The 21,058-nt window shown below is 35.4% G+C and overlaps 1 protein-coding gene and 1 pseudogene across 8 annotated transcripts in view; both read left to right on the top strand.

Annotated features, from left to right (window-relative positions):
• The window catches only part of LOC123643228, a 144,420-nt pseudogene extending 137,684 nt beyond the window's left edge, over positions 1 to 6,736 (top strand).
• The window catches only part of NLGN1 (neuroligin 1), an 819,119-nt gene that overhangs the window by 728,285 nt on the left and 69,776 nt on the right, over positions 1 to 21,058 (top strand). The window lies entirely within an intron of this gene.

A 21,058-nucleotide genomic window follows, 5' to 3' on the forward strand; every position in this document is an offset into this window, starting at 1 on the left:
GAAGGAATTCAGAAGCCTATCAGAGAAATTTAACAAAAAGATTGAAATAATTGAAAAAAATCAAGAAGAAATTCTAGAGCTTAAGATTTTTTTTTATTTTTTATTTCACAATATTACAGGTATGCAAATGTTTAGGTTATATATATTGCCTCTGCCACACCCAAGTCAGAGCTACAAGCATTTCCATCCCCCAGACAGTGCACACCACACCCATTAGGTGTGAATATACCCATCCCCTCCTCCCACTCCCACCTGCCTGACACCCAATGAATGTTACTACCATATGTGCACATAAGTGTTGATTAATTAATACCAATTTGATGATGAGTACATGTGGTGCTTGTTTTTCCATTCTTGTGATACTTCACTTAGTAGAATGGGCTCCATCTCCATTCAGAGTAATACTAAAGGTGCTAGATCACCATTGTTTTTTGTGGCTGAGTAGTACACCATGGTATACCTATACCGCATTTTATTGATTCACTCATACATTGATGGGCACTTGGGTTGTTTCCACATCTTTGCAACTGTGAATTGTGCTGCTATACACATTCTAGTGCAGATGTCTTTTTTATAGAACATCTTTTTTTCCTTTGGGTAGATGCCCAGTAATGAGATTGCTGGATCAAATGGTAGTTCTACTTTTAGCTCTTTGAGTTATCTCCATATTAGTTCCCACAGAGGTTGTACTAGTTTTTAGCCCCAACAGAAGTGTATGAGTGTTCCTATCTCTCCACATCCACACCAACAAACTAAGAAATGTATCAGAGTCTCTCAACAACAGAATTGACCAAGCAGAAGAAAGAATTAGTGAGCCTGAAGACAGGGTAGTTGAAAATGCACAGTCAGAAGAGAAAAAAGAATAAATGAGAATGAAGCACACCTACAAGATCTAGAAAATAACCTCAAAAAGCAAGTCTAAGAATTATTTTCCTTAAAGAGGAGGTAGAGAGAGAGATTGGATTAGAAAGTTTATTGGGGTAAAAGGAAGAAATTATTCAAATAAATAATAATAGAGAATTTTCCAATATCAATATTGGAAAGATATCAATATTCAGGTACAAAAGAGTCATAGAACACCAAGCAGATTGAACCCAAACAAAACTATCTCAAGGCATTTAATAATCCAGTTCCCAAAGGTCATGAATAAAGAATAGGTCATAGAGAAGCAAGAAAAAAGAAAAATATAACACATAAAGGAGCTCCAATACATCTGGCAGCAGACTTCTCAATGGAAACCTTACAAGCCAGGAGAGAGTGGCATGACATATTCAAAGTGCTGAAGGAAAAATATCTTAACTCTAGAATACTATACCCTGCAAAAATATCCTTCAAATATGAGGGAGAAATAAAGACTTTCTCACACAAACAAAAGCTGAGGGATTTCATTAACAGTAGAACTGTCCTGCAAGAAATGCTGAAAGGAATTATTCTATCTGAAAGAAAAAGATATTAATGAATAATAAGAAATCATCTGAAGATATGCAACTCACTGGTGACAGCAAGTACACAAATACAGAATACTCTACTGCTGTAATTGTGGTGTATAAAGCACTTATATCTTAAGTAGGAAAACTAAAAGACAAACTTATCAAAAATAACAACAGCTTTTTGAGGGATAGATAGTATAAAATGATATGGATGGAAACAGCAAAATGTTATAAAGCAGGAGTGATGGAATTAAATGGTAGAATCTCTGTTAGATTTCTCTTTGTTTATTTGTTTATTTTTGTTTAAGCAGCATTGTCACGTTTAAAATAATTGGTTATAAAATGTTTATAACAAGGTCCATTTTAACCTCAAATAAAAAAACCTGCAAGAGATACACAAAAAACAAAAAGCAAGAAATCAAAACACAATACCAGAGAAAATCACTTTTAACAAAGGAAGACAGGAAGGAAGGAAGAAAGAAAAATAGGACCACAATACAACCAGAAATCAAATAACAGCATGGCAGTAGTAAGTCCTTTCCTATCAATAATACATTGAATGAAGATGAACTAAGTTTGCCAATCAAAAAAAGGTAGAGAGTGGCTGAATGGATAAAAAATAAGGGCCAACTATGTGTTGTCTGCAAGAAACCCACTTCACCTATAAAGACACACATAGATTGAAAATAAAGAGATGGAAAAAGATATTCCATGCAAATGAAAAAAACAAGAGCAGGAGTAGCTTCACTTCTATCAGATATAATAGTTTGCAGGACAAAAATTGTAAAAAGAGACAAAGAAGGTCATCATATAATGACAAAGGGGTCAATTAAGCAAGAGGATATAACAACTCTAAATATATATACACTCAACACTGGAGCACCCAGATATATAAAGCAAATATTATCAGCACTAAAGAAAGAGATAGACTCCCGTACAATAATCATCAAAGACCTCAACACCTCACTTTCAGTATTGGACTGATCGTCCAGACAGAAAATCAACAATGAAATATTGGACTTAACCTGCACTATACAACAAATGGACTTAATAGATATTTACGGAACATTTCATTCAACAGCTGCAGAATTCACATTCTCCTCAGCTCATGTATTACTCTCAAGGATAGACCATATGTTAGGCCCCCAAACAAGTCTCCAAAAGCTCAAAAATTTTAAGTCATACCGAGTATTTTCTCTGACCATAATGAAGTAGAACTAGAAATCAATAACACAAGAGACATTGGAAAATATACAAACACATGGAAATTAAACAATATGCTCCTGAATGACAAGTAGGTCAATGAAGACATTAAGAAGGGCATTAAAAAATTTCTAGAAGCAAATGAAAATGAAACAAAACATATCAAAACCTATGGGATATAAGCATCATCTGGGGGATGGACACGCTTAAAGTTCTGACTCAGGTGGGGCAAAAGCAATATATGTAACCTAAACATTTGTACCCCCGTAATATGCTGAAATAAAAAAATAAAAAAAATAGTAAGTTAGAGTATACTTTAAAATAATTAAAAGAGTGGAATCGGAATGTTCCTAAAGAAATGTTAAATGCCTAATGTGGTGGATATCCCAATTATCCTTATTTGATTAAATCACATTGTATGCCTGTATCAAAACATCACATGTACCCTCTAAACATATGCAACTATTATGTATCCATAATAATTACAAATAAATATATATATTAAAAAAGAGCAGTTGCTTCACATTTTTCATTCATTAAGAATGTGATCAATAAAACTATTATTTTTTCCTCTGCTTTTTAAGATCTAGTATTATCAATGGAATTATATTAAATTCTATATTTTGCAATTGATTGCTTGAAGTTAATAGGAATTTTGCATCCATTCTTCTAACTTTTACTGTGTTATTTTCTGAAGAAGCTGTTGGATTGCCCTCAACTAGAGAATAGCTGTGGATCTTGACCATGAATTTGCACTAAGAAACAGTCTTATGACTGTTCTGCCATTTTGTGAATGTGCTAGCTTCTTGTGGGTTCATATCTCATGTGGTATCACAGCCTATGATTCAAGGAAGAGGCATCTGATTAAATGAATGTGAGAGAAAGGAAAGAAAAATATCATTTTAATTCTGTGGCTCCTTTCTGTCAGGCACAGGATTAAGTATATGAATTATCACTTTTTATTGACACCCAACCCTGAGGGGAAGATATATACAGATATTTTCTCTTTGTATTCTACCAGGCTAGATTTAGGGTCTAGTTACTTAGAGTCTCATCTTCTACCCACCATTTGTTAGTCATGTGTTCACAAACAAGTTCCTTGAATCTTCATCTCAAAGTGGAAAACAGATGAAATTAGACTTTACAAAGAGAATTTTCATTAAACCGTGCTGTCCGTATTAAGGTTATTAATAACTATAAGATACCACTATCTACTTAGACTAGAACATCTTCTAGGTATAATTGTGAAAAGCATCAATCTTATTCTTGAAGTTAGGAAGTATTTTTAAATTTTCTCATTTCATGAGATCATCATTCACTACTCATGGATATTTCTAAACCTAATCACTCTCATCAGACATGAGACAACTTACATTTTTTTTTAACATAGAAAGTAAATTTCAGTATAAATCAGAACCTAGAAAACTTGGTTGTCCCTTCTGTGACACCTTTATGTTTTGTTCAATTAGTCCATCAACATTTCCCACCTCCTACAATCATTGATTACACCTTTTAAAAAATTCCAAACAAAGTATTTCCTGGAATTATTAGTTCTTTCAAAGCTGCTTTGCTTTTGTGTCCCAGTAATGGTATATTACAGTGCACAACAGCACATGGATGAGCCAAGGCTGTAATCCATCAGCAGGGCTCCCTGGCTCTATGATGGATTATTGTATTACATCATCAGCCCACAAGCTGACAGGAAAGAAAATGCTTCAAACTGGCCTCTTTCATAAATTGTTTTAGTCTTAATGAAAGAAAAAATTGTTTGAAAGGTATGGATGAGTAGAAAAACTTGCTATACCTTTTAGCTCTGTATTGAATTATATATACATGAGAGCAGCCATCAAAATGTCCTTGGTTCACAAGATAGAATTTTCTTTTCATTTAAAAAGTATGACACCAGTTAAGGTGTATAATGGTGACCATGGTGACCGCAGTATTCTGCAAAATCCTAAAGGAATTTGGGGTTATCTGAATCAAAGAAAAGATTTAAGTAGTGTCAGTACAGGTTTTACAATATGTGCATTTTGGTTCTTCAATAATGTATGCTATTGCTCTGTTAATTCAAATGTTTAATTAACCACATGCTACACTTTATGTCCTCGTTAAATAATGGAATTATCACTGAACTTGAATGTACGTACCCATTTACATATTTTACATGAAAAATGTTAAACAAAAATTTGCATTCCTATCAAGGAAAACCAATCATGAACCCTATTATCCATTTAATCAATATTTGACATTTAGTAAGGCTATAAGTTTGATGAAAAAATAGTCAAATAAATTAATAGACTTGTAAGTTCACTTCTTTCTTTTTTAAATACAATCATCAATGTCATATTTTTGAGAATATTAAAATAAGTCAAATATTTGTGAAAATTTATAAAGATCTTTTACAACTCTAACCAAAATAATTTAAAATCAGGTGTCTGGTTGTTACTAGAGAGCTGTATGGAAAACATGAGCTTTGAAAGACTTAATGTTTATTTTAATTTACCCACATTGCTCTTCTTTATTCCTAAATTAAATAGCATCATGAACAAAAGGAATTTTAGGACAAACCCTGTTATTTCTATTATCCTCCAAATGCCCCTTCTGCCTCATTTTCCAATGGAAGGATTTGCTTGTTAAAATAAGTAGTGGCACACTTTATAATATTGGCAAAGAGAAACATGATCTAGAATATGAGCTTGTAAACTAGTTTCTACGCTTTTCTAATAACTCAATGTCTTAAAGAGATATTTAAGGTTAAAAAATTAAATATTAAAATTTGTAATTTCCTTGTGAGGCTGCTAATAAAATTGGATAAAATGAGTTCATAAGCATTTTTGTAGAGCAGTCATAATATCAAAACTACAAATCATACCCTATCATACTTCAGAATTTAGAGTCTTCAGGTATTTTATTATACCCAAACTGTGAAACATTTCCTTACATCAATTGATTTCTTCTATAATAGTCCCAGCACCTTCTCCTTGTCACCAGTTTCTCACCTCTCATCTCAAATTTTGTGACCTTGAAAAGTTCATTTGTTCCACATGTCACCAGCTTGGTTGACAATCACTTAATCCTTTTATTCTTCCCCCCAATTTTTCTTTCTCTGCCAGATTATTCATCATTTTGGTTAATGTAATAATCATTTCCCCTTTCCACACTACCCAGAGAAGGCTCCATATTGTGTTGCTCTGGATTTCCACTGTAATTTAAAGGGAAATTTGCACAACGTCCAGAGCCCTTGATGTCCTGCAAATGAAGCAGGAGGATGACATCAAATTCTTTGCAGCAGGAACCCACTTAGGTGGCACCAACCTTGACTTCCAAATGGAACAGTACATCTGCAAAAGGAAAAGTGATGGCATCTACATCATAAATCTGAAGAGCACCTGGGAGAAGCTTCTGTTGGCAGCTCATGCCATTGTTGCCATTGAAAACCCTGCTGATGTCAGTGTCATATCCTCCAGGAATACTGGTCAGGGAGCTGTGTTGAAGTTTGCTGCTGCCACTGGAGCCACTCCTATTGCTGGCCACTTCATTCCTGGAAGCTTCACTAACAGATCCAGGAAGCATTGCGAGAGCCACATCTTCTGGTGGTTACTGATCCCAGGGCTGACCACCAGCCTCTCACAGAGGCGTCTTATGTTAACCTGCCCACCATTGCTCTGTGTAACACACATACTCCTCTGCATTATGTGGACATCGCCATCCCATGCAACAACAGGGTAGCTCACTCTCAGTGGGTGCTGGCCTGGAAAGTTCTTTGTATGCGTGGCACCATCCCCCATGAACATCCCTGGGAGGTCATGCTTGATCTTTATTTCTACGGAGATCCTGAAGAGATTGAAAAGGAAGAGCACACTGCTGCTAAGAAAGCTGTGACCAAGGAGGAGCTTCAGGGTGAATAGACTGCTCCAGTGCTTGAATTTACTGCTACTCAACTCGAGGTTGCAGACTGGTCTGAAGGCATGCAGGTGCCCTCTGTGCCCATGCAACAGTTCCACTCTGAAGACTGGAGCACTCAGCCTGCCATGGAAGACTGGTCTGCAGCTCCTACTGCTCAGGCCACTGAATGGGTAGGAACAACCACTCAGTGGCCTTAAGCTCTCCTTCCACAAACTCACAAACAAGATGGAAATAAGGTTGATGGAACATAAATATCAGTTTCTAAAAAAAGAAAAAATATCATCAGCATTATCATTTCCCTATTTACTTGCTAAGATCTAAATTCTAATATAATCCTTAGATAGGATTTAAACTCAGATCTTTGGATCTTTGAATGCCAAGAATTTTTCCCAAGGTTTTTCCATCATGCCAAATATCTCTTATAAAGTTCTCCTGACCTTTAAAACATTCACCCCCTACTTTAGTGGCATGGATATTGTGTGTAAAGCCATCACCCAAATTCTCCTCCCAGAACCCTATAGCATCTATTAATCCTCTCCACCTCATACACACAGAAGACTTTAGCATTTATAAAGTATCATAATATTTAATTATTTTAAAAGATTTGTGAGGTACCACAAGTCTTTTTCACCATTTTCAGAATGAGGAGAATGAGATTCAGAGGAGGTTAAAAGATTTGCCCAAAGTAACATGATCCTGTGTATAGTCAAGAGCTACACCAATCCTACATAGCTTCATACTGGAGATATCACAATGCCTTCTTAATAACTCTGCCATGCTCACTACTGGCATGATTTCCACTGAGAATGTCTGCAGGATATTTCTTTTTCCCCACCTACAGTGCAAACATTAGATTTGTCCTTCTCGTTCACCACATTGAGCATATGTTTCCCACGTTAAATCTGCATACACATATACAAACAGCTCAAGACACACATCCATGAGTTCTGTTTCAGGTCAGGTTTCTGGCTTGGAAATCAGGTTTGTTGAATATGTATTTTGCTATGTGGTTTACAAGTCATGTTGGGAGATTGGACCCTATAATTTTATATATATTATATTTATAATATATACACATATATTACATATAGTATATACACATATATATTTTAGAGCAAAATATTCTTAACCCTTTAACTTAAGAATACCTAATTAAATATAGTTAAATAAAATATAAGAATCTCCCTAATTCTGTTACCTATACCAACATTTAAAAATTTTACAATAAAAATTTTTAGACACTGTTTAAATCTTTACTGTCTTTGGTTAACTCTAGTTGTGAACAGATACATGTAAAACAAATCATCGATAACATTTAAAAAATTTCCAGCCATGCTGTTTGTTGGAACAATTAAACTTTGCATTTACAGTGAATAGCTTTTCTGCAGGCCACGAAATGTGAGATTCCCATTCTCTACTGAGCAGACTGCCTCCCTGGGAAAGAGAGAGCCATTATAGCTTAGCACACTGCCTTCTTTTTTTTGGAGAAGGATTGTAAATTGTTCTGTTTGTTCAAGTGGAGAACAGTGAAATAACAGTGAATAATAACTTTGCAATACAGACTGCCATCCAAAGGGAACAGAACAGAGGCCAGCCACATCATTTTATTTGGACCCCAAAATCAAAAGTGTATACCTTTAAATATAAGTGTGTGCATGCAACCGCACATACACACACTCACACAGTTAATATCATTTGGCTTCATCTTTAGTCATAAATTATATACATTACATATAGGCAAAAAAAGAGTTCTTAGTAATGTGTATGACTTCCCTCAACTGAAATGAACAAATTGGGAATTGCCTTAGTTTTGATAACTCTCAAAGTTAATCATGCATAATCATAACTGAGAAGTCCTAAGTTGTATAACTCAAAAAGTTATTTTGTTAGGCCTAGAGTAGGAGATTTTTATAAACTGTTAAGTTAAACATTTAATTTTAAATGAGGGTATTGTAAAAAAAAAAAAAGAGTTGATTTAAAAGAGAAAATATTGTGAGTTGATTTTTGTGACAGGTGAGAGGTGTGGGTCCTGTTTCAGTGTTCTACATGTGGCTATCCAGTTTTCCCAGCACCATTTATCCTGGATGCAGCTGGAGCCCATTCTTCTAAGTGAAGTATGGCAAGAATGGAAAAACAAATGCCACATGTACTCACCATTTAATTGGTACTAACTGATCAACACTAATGTGCACATATGGGAAGTAACATTCATAGGGTGTCAGGCAGGCGGGAGTGGGGAGGAAGGAATGGATAAATCCATACCTAATGGATGCGGTGCATGCTGTCTGGGGGATGGGCATGATTGTTGGGTGGTACAAAGGCAATTTATGTAACCAAAGCATTTGTACCCCCCTAATACTCTGAAAAAAAAGATAAAAAAACCAATAATTCAGTTAAAAAATAAATGAAATGAAAGAGAAAACATACTAATACTATTTAACTGTGCTTCTATCTATGCACCATACTCAAAAGTTGGAGACTATTTCTTAGTTTTTGCCTGTATAGACATTCTTAGGTCATTAAATATGAAATGTTCAATTTCAAATCAAAAGGTGGCGGGGGGAGGGGATGGAGGTATGACTACATGATGAGTGCCAGGCGCACTGTCTGGAGAATGAGAACGGACGCGCTTGGGACTCTGACTCTGAGGGATGGGCAGGACATGGACAATATATATGACCTAAACTTATGTACCCCCATGATGAGCTGAAATAAAAAAAAAAAAAGAAAACAAACAAACAAAAAAAACAAAAGTGTAGTTTTTTATATCTCAAACAGGAAGCGGTACAATTAATCAAAGTAGACTCCTAAACTATCAACACAGTTTTGCCATCTTAAAAGTAGCTTGCTTATGCCAGCAGAGAAAAAGCCTGGAGAGCGAGTGGCAATGAAATACAAAAGGCATTTTCCACAGCTTGTTGAGAATTGAATATTTTTCCTTGCAAGAAGTGGTCCAAAGCCTGGAAGAAGTGAAAGTAAGTTTGTGCAAGATCTGGTGAATATGGTGGGTGGCAGAGAGTTTCCAAGTCCAGTCTCTGTAGTTTGAGCAGTGTTTGTGTGACATGTGGTTGAGCTTTGTCTTGCAAGAGGATTGGACTGTCTCTATTGACCAATCTTGGCTGCTTAATTGCAAGCATCCTCATCATTTCATCCAATTGTTGCAGTAGACATCCGCTGTAATCAACTGACCAGGTTTCTTGAAGCTGTAATGGACCACCAGTGCTGGACTACCAAACATACAGCATTAGTTTGGTTTTTTTTTTTTTTTTTTGATGAATATTTGGTGGTGGACTGTGTTTTGGTACTTCGTCTGTATCCAACCATTGTCCTAAATGCTTGTGATTGTCGAACAAACCCATTTTTCATCACATATAACAATACTATTGTAGAAATGGTTCAATCTCTATGTCGAGACAGCAAAGAAAGGCAAGGTTCCAGACAATTTCTCTCCTGATGCTCATTTAATTCATGAAGAACCCATCTATTCAGCTTCTTTACTTTGCCCATTTGTTTCAAATGGTCCAATATTGTTGAACTAATAACATCAAACCTTGCTGCTAATTCATGGGTAGTTTGAGATAGATTCACTTCTACTACAGCTTTCAGCTCATCATTATCCACTTTGGTCTCAGGTCGCCCATGTGGCTCATTTTCAAGATTAAAATCACCAGAATGGAACTTCTCAAACCATCACTGTACTGTGCGTTCATTAGCCACATCCTTCCCCAACACTTCATTGATATTTCAAGCTGACTGTGCTGCATTGGTTCCACGACAAAACTCATATTTGAAAATAACACAAGTTTTTGACTTAGCCATCGTTTCACAAAAATTGCTCTAGAAAAAATTTGAAAGATGATCACAAGCCACAATGTGCGTTTGAAAGACTGAGAATGTACCTTCACAATAAAAATAAAACAAGAAGTGTCAAAGTGAAACGTCAGAGATATCAACTGTCAAACTTAGTACTCAAGGAAATCAGACATTTCATACTTAATAAACTTTAATCATTACAATTAGTGATTTCCATTAATTATGGTTGTTGATAAAGGCAATTCATACATACTATGTGGAGTACTCACAAATTATTTACAAAGTAGGTAGTGTATTATTTGTTTTATATTTGCTACATTAAACGCTATCTGTGCACTTACAGGAATTAGTGGAAAGGAGAGCAAACTAGCTAATCTAGGGCAAAAGCTATTTCCCTTGATTTATTCAGATAACTGACCCCAGATGTATCCTTTCCATTTTTATTTGAATTATAGTTATAATTTTCTCTGTTCTCCACACAGTGTGTATAGTCAGCCTAGGTGTTATTCAATAGACCTGTTCCAACATCTACTGTGATTGATTTATTTAGAAATACCTCCAGGCCAAAAATGAGAATGAAAATAAATGGAACAGATGAAAGTGCCTTGCTTTAAGCAAGAGCTACAAATTGAGGTTAAGAGTAATTGCTTTGGCATAATTGTTATTTGTAATCTTAGAACAAATGCAAATCTCCCATTAGGAGCAGTAAATCCGGTGCTTAAAGTAGAAGATGAGTATTTCACTGCCTAGCAATGGGAAGCCATAGCTGAATGCTAAGTGCAAGGACATAAAATTTTCTCAGATCTTTCTTTGGATTAACAATACAGGGGATATGGTGGACACAGTAGCACTTCAGAAAAACAAACAGCAAAGTATGATTTATTTGCCCTGTGTATTTTCCTTTTCCAAGACACATTATAAAAGCTTTGTCTTTATATTTACAAACTCGTAGTGTGCACTGTTTCATAAATACTTTATATTTATACTAAGCCTGCCTTCCAGAAAGCCTGATGTGTTTTTTATGGTTATTAGTCTTTACACCTTCATCACTGAAGTAGATAATAAGGTGAAGATATTATCTTCACTTTAAAGAGATGAGAACAGTAGCACACAGAGGTCAGTGACTTTTCCGAGGTTATGAAATTCTGCTGTGGTAGCTCTGGGAAGAGTGTAAAGAATATGTGATTCAACTCATTTTAACTGCCACATCATCTTTTTTCAGATTATTTTTTGTCAGTAAGTTATTATTACCAGTGGGGATTATGATAATCATAGTGATAAATCGAAGATTTTCATTAGAGTCCTCATATATCCAACAATTGCTGGGCCAAGATTCTTACATAAGAAATGCCATATTTATTTTTAAATGAATTGTTTGCCTCACAATGGAATGGTATTTTAAACTATTAAGTTAAACCCTAGATAAGATTAAATTGAGTTCTTGGCTACATAGCAGGTTACCTTGTTGACTTGAATATATAGAAAAAAGTGAAATTTCAAGGTCCATGTGTACCTGTAGGAATATTTAGAAATATAAGAAGTTGCAAAAAAGAGTGACTAGGTAAAATTGAGTATGTGTGTTTGAGAAAGTGATGGGTGCAGCAGGAGAGAAAATATATTGTAGTGTTGCAATAGAATAATGAAAAACATCAATCTTCAGTTTCTGATATATACATAGCTGAGGTCAAATATCAAGCGGATTTTTTGAGTCTCCCCAGGTGATATTGCACTGCCTTAATATTGTTTGTTAGATATTGACAAGAAGAAAGTGTAAGATGGCATAAATGTATTTTTAACCTATAGGATTTATTTTGTAGATTTTTAAAGAATATCATGTGCCCTATAAATATATACCACTATTATGTACCCATAATAAGGAAAAATAAAAAATAATATCATGTTAACCATGAAGAAGGATAATGGGTAGTCTGTTGCAAACCCAGAGTAGTATTCACTGCTTTAGAAAAATGGGTATTTTTGAATTCTAGAGAAATTGAATATTTCTTGGGGTTATTACCCCAAGACTGATACCCAAATGTGATCTCAGCTTTCTCATAAGGTCCTTACTAGTTTAAGAATAGACTTTTAATTTAAAATCCATCTCGAAGAAGCAAAGTCCACAAGGCCATCCTCTTGTGGCTTCTCCCCATTGAACCCACATAGTGACAAGGTTTTGATCTGTGCTCATAGTTAATCAATGGTGCCTTGGATTGGGAGGGATGTCCTTTGCAAAACAGTGACAGAATTATAGCAATATAATCGCAAGTTAATTCTATGAAACCATCTATTTTTCTTTAATAAAATAAAAGAGCTGTCAAGCACTATTTATGCCCCCTGCTGTCATTTCTTTATAAAAAGAACACAGCCCCTTCTTTCAATTTGGTAAGGAGGCAAAGAGTCACAGTAGAGTTACAGATGAAAGAAAAATTAAATACAATGCAAAAGTGAAAGTGCCTTTTAGCACACATTAGTGAGATGAGAGTAAAATATCAAGGACACAGATATCTTCGGCAATGGTTCCCTCACAAAAAGAAATCGTCAGTAATTTAAGGAAGGTTATAGCTTCATCACTTTCTGTCTCTTTCCTGTAGGCTACAATGTGTTGTCCAATTTTAGTGTGAGACTGACCTAGCTGTATGATTGCATTTAGTTAACAAAGCGAATAAGCAAATGCAATTTTATTTTTGAGCTGCTTATAGAGAAATCTCGTGTAATTATAGCAAAAGCAACTGTGGAGTTCAGAAATATTTTACAGGGTAGAAATGGCTTTAATGAGGGGGGAAAAGGTTGCTAGTCTTTTGTCCCTTAAAGCTAGCTGTGAATTATTAATGATTTATATATATTTTAAGCAAATTTGAGGAAAAAACTCACTTTTGTGCTCACGCTTTGAAAGATGATAATTCTCAACATCACCAATAATTATGTACCTAGTTCAATAAATAAGAATTCAGTTAATTCATTGAAGATGATAAATCTATTCTTATATGCCATTCTGTGCCAAGAATGATCAACCAAAATGTTTATAAAAAAATAAGATAAAATTTTAACTTCCCAGAGATTATAATCAAGTAGAAGACTTGGGCTTTAAAAAAGGAAAGGACAGCCCATGAATAATGAGGTATCAAAACAGTGTAGAACTATAGAAAATAGAGAAGAGATATAGATTGTCTTCTTTGGGGAAAAAAAAGAGAAGTGTCTAAACGGGTTTTAAAATATGATTAGGAGTCTCACAAATGATTGGAGTGGGGAGAAATCAGATTTAAATTTGATTCACATCATTGCAGACAAAGATCAGGGGTAACACTACATTGCCATGTTCATCATGTGGGAGACATGAGTTGGAAGAAATTAGTGTGTACCTTGATCTGCAATAGCCAGATCAGTGACACTTTACAATATTACTTATCAGCATTTTTTCTATATAGCAAACCTCTTCCTGCCACTACATACTGTTACCACATGGAACAACATAAAATTACCAAATAAACCATATATGTTTACACTCCCATAATGTCTCTTATGCCCAGAAGTCCACCTCCAGCCTGCACTTTATCCACAGAATGTACCTACATATACCTGGTTGTTTATTCAGCTTTGAGGACTCATTGTGGGAGTTGCCTTTTCTTGGAAGTGTTGTTTGATGCCACCCGTTCCAAATCTAGATTTAGTACTCCTCCTAAGGGGTACACAGCCCACTGCTGTTACCTTTATCATAGCACTTACTTCACACTATTTCAGTAGACAATTTATTTGTCTATGTCCTCCTTTAGATTATAATCTCCTGAAGGCAAAGGCAATAATATCGGAACACCTGGAACAGAGCCTGCCCTATAGAAGGCCCTGACTCAATTAACATTTTTTTGAATGGGAAAAATGAAGATATAAAAATGTAGCATGTCTCTGCATAAATTTGGACTATCATCCAATCTTCCATTGTCCAGTAAAATCATCAAGAGATTGTGTGCACCTTACCCATACACCTGGCTTTGTCTCTGACCTTCCCTTTTCATATCCCCAATTACCAGAGCCTATAAAATCTTTTTTTCTAAATATTACTTTTCCATTTTCACTTCTATTTCATCTCCACTATCATTGCTCTAATGCAAGACTTCATTTTTCACTTGGACAATACTGCAATAACCTCTTAACTGTTCTCCCAGTTCCAATAAATGTCTATTAAATTGAAATGATTGAATTGCTTAAAGTAACACTCTTTATTTTGAAAATAAATCAACTAGCAAGTACCTGCTGCCCACCTACTGTATGTTCCAAACTTATTGCATGCTATCAGGGAGTCAGGAGAAGCAGAGCATAGAAATTTCCACTTTGTCCCCAGGACACTATAATGTGGTCATGGAACACTGTGAAACTGTGTTTCTCAAAGCACATCATGCATGCAACTCATATGAAGATCTTACTAAAATATAGGTTCAGTAGGTCTGTGGTGAGCCCTGTGATTTTGCAATTCTAACAAGTTCCCAGGAAATGCAGATGCCACTGGTCTGTGGGCTATCCTTTGAGTAGAAAGATATTAAAATCCATTAAGTGCCTATGGTGCATCTCATAGTGAAGATTCTAAGGGCAGACAGCCTTCATGGAGGTAGTAAATGATACTATGAAAACCTCTCCATGTTGAGAGAAGATTGTACACTGAGAAGGTACAAGCGCATGTCCTATTCCTACCCAGCTTTTAAGACTTGCCTCAGTTCTCACCTCCTATCTAAAGCCTTCTTCAGTCTTCCTGGCACAACTCACACTGTTTCTCTCTCTCTCTCTCTCTCTCTCTCTCTCTCACACACACACACACACACACACACACACACACTCTCTCTCCTACTTCTGTCCCTCAGTCCTCTTCCTAGACATCCTCTAAAGTACATTCAAAAAGAGCTTTCTAAAATACAAATCTGACTTGGCCATGCTTAATCTTTTTGCTTGGTTTTGTTTTTTGTTTGTTTGTTTGCCGCACTTAGTCTTAAAATAATTTCCTTCTGTCACCTGCTGTTTAAATTCCAGACTGAAAGGTCCTTCCCAAACTGGCCCTGCCTGGCCCTCCAGGCTCACTTTCCACCACTTCCACCAAGTGCAACCTGCATTTGCCCAGCTTCACCACAACCCTTTCTTACCTCTGCTTTTCACAGGTTGTTCCCTTTGCCTGGAATGTCCTTTCTCTGTTGTCTGCTAGGCACAGTGTATCCATTATTCAGTGGAAATGCAAAAGTCCCCTCCTCCACTAGGCCTGCCTTGACCTGCCAGTCAGAGTCAGGTATTCTAGTGGCTTTCTTAGTTCCATAGCACATAAAACCTTACTGAATTCTTCTATTTATTCCCACTGAATTTACCACTCTCACATGAGCCCTTATTTTGCAAGGACCTGAGCATCACCTTTGCATCTTCTGCCCAGAAGGCTATGTTCAAAATACAGAAGGGGTTTCAATAACTGTTAGTTAAAAGAATGGATAAATAAATGCTAAGTAGCTATTTACTCAAGCAACCCTACTTACAAAGAAAATGTATGACAACACTAGTAAACAAAGCCAATGCGTATCATGATGAGATTTCAATACACTGAAGAAGTAAATGTTAGGGTGAAAGGGGAAGAAAAAAAGAGAGGATAGAGGAAGAAAACACTAACAAACATTGCCATGAGGAAAATAGATATTTACTGCTTATATGTTAAGTTTGCTCTGTGCATGCACGTGTGCACACACACAAATACACCATTCATAATTTAAACTAAAACAATCCTACCAAATTTAGCTCATTTTCAGAAAGCAGCAGAAAAGACAAGGAAGTATATGAATATTTCTTTTCAAGTCATTATTTGCGTAGGTACTGGAAGTTGTGTCTGAGATACTGGATTGAACTGAAATGAAAGAAGGTCTCATGGCGAGAGAAGTTGATGTTCCTCCTGTTTACAGATGGCATGGCTGTGCTTGTAGACAACACATGTGAATTACTATTTTTCAGTTGAAAGTGAAGCTCAACCCTGGATGTCAGGGAACAATTCAAAGGTGATCCTGAATAAAAATAAATCATGCCCCATAATAACTCATGAGAAAGCCACATAAATGGTCATATTGGTAAAAGATAAAGATATCTTTAGAATCTTCTTTAAACCATTGCTCAGTAGAAAAATATAAGTCAAAAATACTAGACAAAATGGTACACAAACAGATGAAAAGTTTAAAAGACTACTTGTCATTTATACAGGTTACTCAGAAATCTCACATCATTAATATAAAAGGAAGTTGGCAATGAGTAAAATGATTAAACATTAGTTAATGTATCTCACCCCAAACAAAAAACACTAAACCAAATATTAATGGATATAGAAATATCAATGGACAATTATTCATTTTGTAAAGAAGAATGTCACATTACATAATGATTAACTTCAGGATTACTTCAAATCATTCTTCTATAGCAATTAAATATATGCAATTTAATTTCCCCATAATTATAATAATACTTTTCTATATCATCTTTTCTGTATCTTTTTATCCTCAATATGTTAGAGTGTCTGCCAGGTTGTAAGTTCAATATGTATTGAAGTTGAATAAAAGTGAGTTATACTGTCATTTGCTACCGTATCAATCAATTAGCCAGATTTTCTAGAGCATCTGCCTATATGCTCAGCACTGCTCTGAGGGAAATAGAAGAAACAGAGGGCATGGACTCTGCCTACCTTCCTGGGCATTAAAGTATAGCCAGGATACAATACTAACAGTGGGATCAGTGAGAAACTGTGGAAGTCAGTTTATAAGCTATATCATGGAGTTCAGAATGAAATTGCTATAGGAATTTAGAGTAGAAAAATTCTACAATTCAGGCATGGTCTTGTGGGTTAGGGATGGAAAAGTCAAAAAGACTTCCGGAGGAACTAGACATGGAGTGCAGAGATGTAAGGGGGTGTAACACTCTTCATGTTCAGGAAAAAGCATGACCACAGATCTAGAGGTAAGAACAATAATAGTACACATCCTGACTCTTTTGTAACACAACTAAAATATGAATGGGACCCTTAAGAACTGTAACATGCACAACCGGCACAACTGTATTCAGAGGCCTTGCCATACAGCTCCCGGAACTTGTGCTGTTTCTGGCTTCCTTGAACTTGCTTGATTCCATCCTTTAAGATTCAAATGTAACTAACTGCCTCTGTGAAGCCTTTTCTAATCCCCAACCTTCCATAACACTCTACATCTATTAACAATTCCCTCCATACACTATGATTATATACTATAATTGTGTATAATCTTCACCCTACCAACTTCACTACCACTCCTCCCACACATATTCTAGACCAGCACTGTCCAACAGAGCTTTCCGTGATGATGGAAATATAATATATCTGCACTATGCAATACAAGACCCTCTAACTAAATTTAACTAATGAGCACTTGAAATGTGGACAATGTTAGAGAAGAACCGAATTTTTTATTTTATTTAATTCTAATAGATTTAAATTCAAATTTAAATAAATGCATATGGCTAGTGGCTACTGTATTGGACAGTTTTAGATTACAAGCTCCTTGAAAGCAAGAATTATCTATTATCATCCATATCATAGTATGTATTCAATAAAATTTTATTGAATGAATAAATGGTCAAATCTGAGTGGAGCACAGTGTCTAATTGACAAAGCAATGAATATAAAGATCAGACACGTGAAAAAGTAACAAATTTTAATGGCACTTAAAATAATTATTGAAAGATGAGAAAGAAAACTGGTGTGACATGAATGTAGTTTACTTTTTAAAAAATGTTGGTAAAGGTAGCCTAGAATAGAAATTAACCAAAAAAACCTGTTGAAATGCTGATGTTTAATATAGTTCATATACTTTATATGTTTATGTTTTATACTGCATTTTTTTCATTATATTATATTGTTTTAATTCTATCTAAGTCTTCACATGCTAGGCTGTGACCTACTTGAGAACAGGGTCTCTCATCCCCATTATGTTTCCAGTTCCTAACATAAGCCTAGAACACGGTAAGCACTCAATAAATGTTTGTTGAGAAAGTAAAATAAATGATAAGATAAGAAATAAACTATTTTAATAAAATTAGCACAGCTGATGTTCAGAAAGAAAAAATAGCTATTAAAAAGGCCCCAAGTGACTATGAACAATAAAGCATTCTGCAATATCTGCTTTATGTGTGCATTTACACTTTGCATTGGAGAAACCTGTGTATTTCAAATAACTTTTTCCTAAAACAAAATCATGATTGTCTTATTCTCCCTATCCCATACCTGCCATTCTGTACAGTCCCATTGCTTTTAGTTTTAAATTTGGTTTTACCCTCTTTGACTCTTTTAATATTTCCATGACCTTAGGAGACCAGAATAGAGTTCCCTTTATTTTCTTGTGGTAGATGGTTAACAGTACACAAGTATGAAAATGTCACCAAAGACTAATCAGAACAAATTGCAATAGTTTTCCTAATTCTTTTGCCTTCAGACCTACCATGTAAACTAGCATATCTGAGTTAGCATCTCTAATAAGTCAAAGTCTGATTTATATTTGTCAGGCAGTGTTGCTTCTCAGAGCATAATCTTTTACTCTAAGTCAGACAGGACTGTTTTTATGTATATTTTGAGATATGCCAAGTTTGGCTACCATCTTTGTCTTTTTCACTTCCCCGGGTAGCTCAGGAATCAATAAGAGAGCAGGTCTTCCACTATTGATGGTTATATTATACTTGTCATTCCAAAGATATTTATTGAGCACTCACTATAAGAACATGTTCTAAGTGTTTTGAGGGATATTGAGATAAATCATGCATGAACCTGACCTCAAAGAATATGCTCATTACTGGAAGATAAGATATATACATAATGGTTACAAATCAGTAAATGCTAAGTACAGTTATTCTCCTGTATCTGTGTGGGGTTGGTTTCTACGACCCCCAGTAGCTATCACAATTTCCAAATGCTCAAGTCCATAACATAAATGGCTTAGTATTTTCATGTAATCTATACATATTCTCCTGTATACTTTATATCATCTCTAGATTACTTATTAGGTATTACTTATAATACCTAATACAACATAAATGTTATGTAAATGGTTGTTATACTATACTGGTTTTATTTGTATTATTTTTATTGTTGCATTGTTACTTTTTATTTTTATTTTTTTTAATAGTTTCAATCCTTGGTTAGTAGAGTTTGCAGATGTGAAACCCGCAGATACAGAGCACCGACTATATAGCAAAGCAGTTTAGAGCAGCCTTGGATTTGTATCCTGGCTCCTATGTTAGGGGTGTGTAACATTAGACAAGATATATTAACCTCTCTGAGCTTTACTTTCTTTGCAAAAGGAATAATACTGTATTTGTCTCTGAATTATTGTGCTGTAATCTGAATAACTCCCCCGCACTCTGCCCCCGGCGGAGAATGAGAGAAGCCAAGCGTGTTTAGACCTTAACATTGTTCTGACCCTGGCATACATACAAAACACTTAGCCAGTGCCTAGCACAAATCAAAATGCTTTCAGACTTCAGCGAGATAATATTTTTGCTGTATGGATGACCTGGATTCTATCCGAGACTGAAAGGCTATTGGATTTAGATACAGAAAATGTAAAGGCAAGATGTGAGGAGAAGGGTATTGACTACCCACAGTAATCCACACAACCAGGAGTTTGAAAATTATTAATTCTCTTAATAATTATATTTATCAAAACCATGAGTGCCTACAATGTATGAAGCACCATGCTAGGTGCCTTGAGGAGGAATGACACAAAGACAAACGGTCTCTACTCTCACAGCAGTCATTAAACTAGTAGAGGAAACTATGTACAAACAGATCATGGTGGAGAATGAAGGAAAAGAAGACTTATAGGGAAAGTACTCAGCGGAGAGTAAATGTATAAGTAGCCATCCTCAATATCTCAAATCAGGTCAGTTCTTTCATGATATAGCTTGCTTAAACATTCTTCCTGCAGCATGGTTAATGGTTGATTATTTTATTCTCACCTAGCAACAAGAGTGTGAGTCAAAGAGAAGAACTGGCTTAGAGACATATTTACTGACTCAAATCAGAATATTTGGGGATTTGTAAGGACAGAGCTGCTAAGGGAATTTGACAGCCATGTAGGAGCCAACCAAATCCAGCAGAGTCTCAAAAGAGCCTGGAGAGTTTAGAGTGGGGCCTCTAAAGGAAAAAGTCAGAAATGACATTAACTATTCTTAGTCCCACCTTGATTTAATAGATTCCTGGGATTGTTACTCCCTATCTTTAACCTACATCATGTTTTCCTCATTGGTAGAAATAATACTGTGGGTTTGCTGAGAGGGTAGGATCCTAGACACCAGGGACTATGTTTTAGTTAGCTTTGTCTCCTCCACATCGAGCACAGCTCTTAGTACATAGTAGGTATTCATTACATATTTATTGAATGAATCAGTCAACATATTATTGAATGAATATATTCTAGTGCTTACCCAATAGTAAAATTAAGACTTGTACAATAATTTTTAAAAATAGCTATTTGAGTTCTATAATGTTAATAGCTCAATGATATTTACCAAAGAGCATAAAGCTTTGAAGGCAGAACTACAGCTACTGATTGATTTTCACAATAAAAATAATATTCATGAAAATATTACCGTGTGTATATATAGTACTTTATGCTTTTCTGAAGTTCTTTTAGATTATTTTCCTGGCTTTTAGCTTTGCATTTTATATATTTATGAAA

Source organism: Lemur catta, chromosome 1 (genome assembly GCF_020740605.2).
Source record: "Lemur catta isolate mLemCat1 chromosome 1, mLemCat1.pri, whole genome shotgun sequence".
Taxonomy (NCBI): Eukaryota; Metazoa; Chordata; class Mammalia; order Primates; family Lemuridae; genus Lemur; species Lemur catta.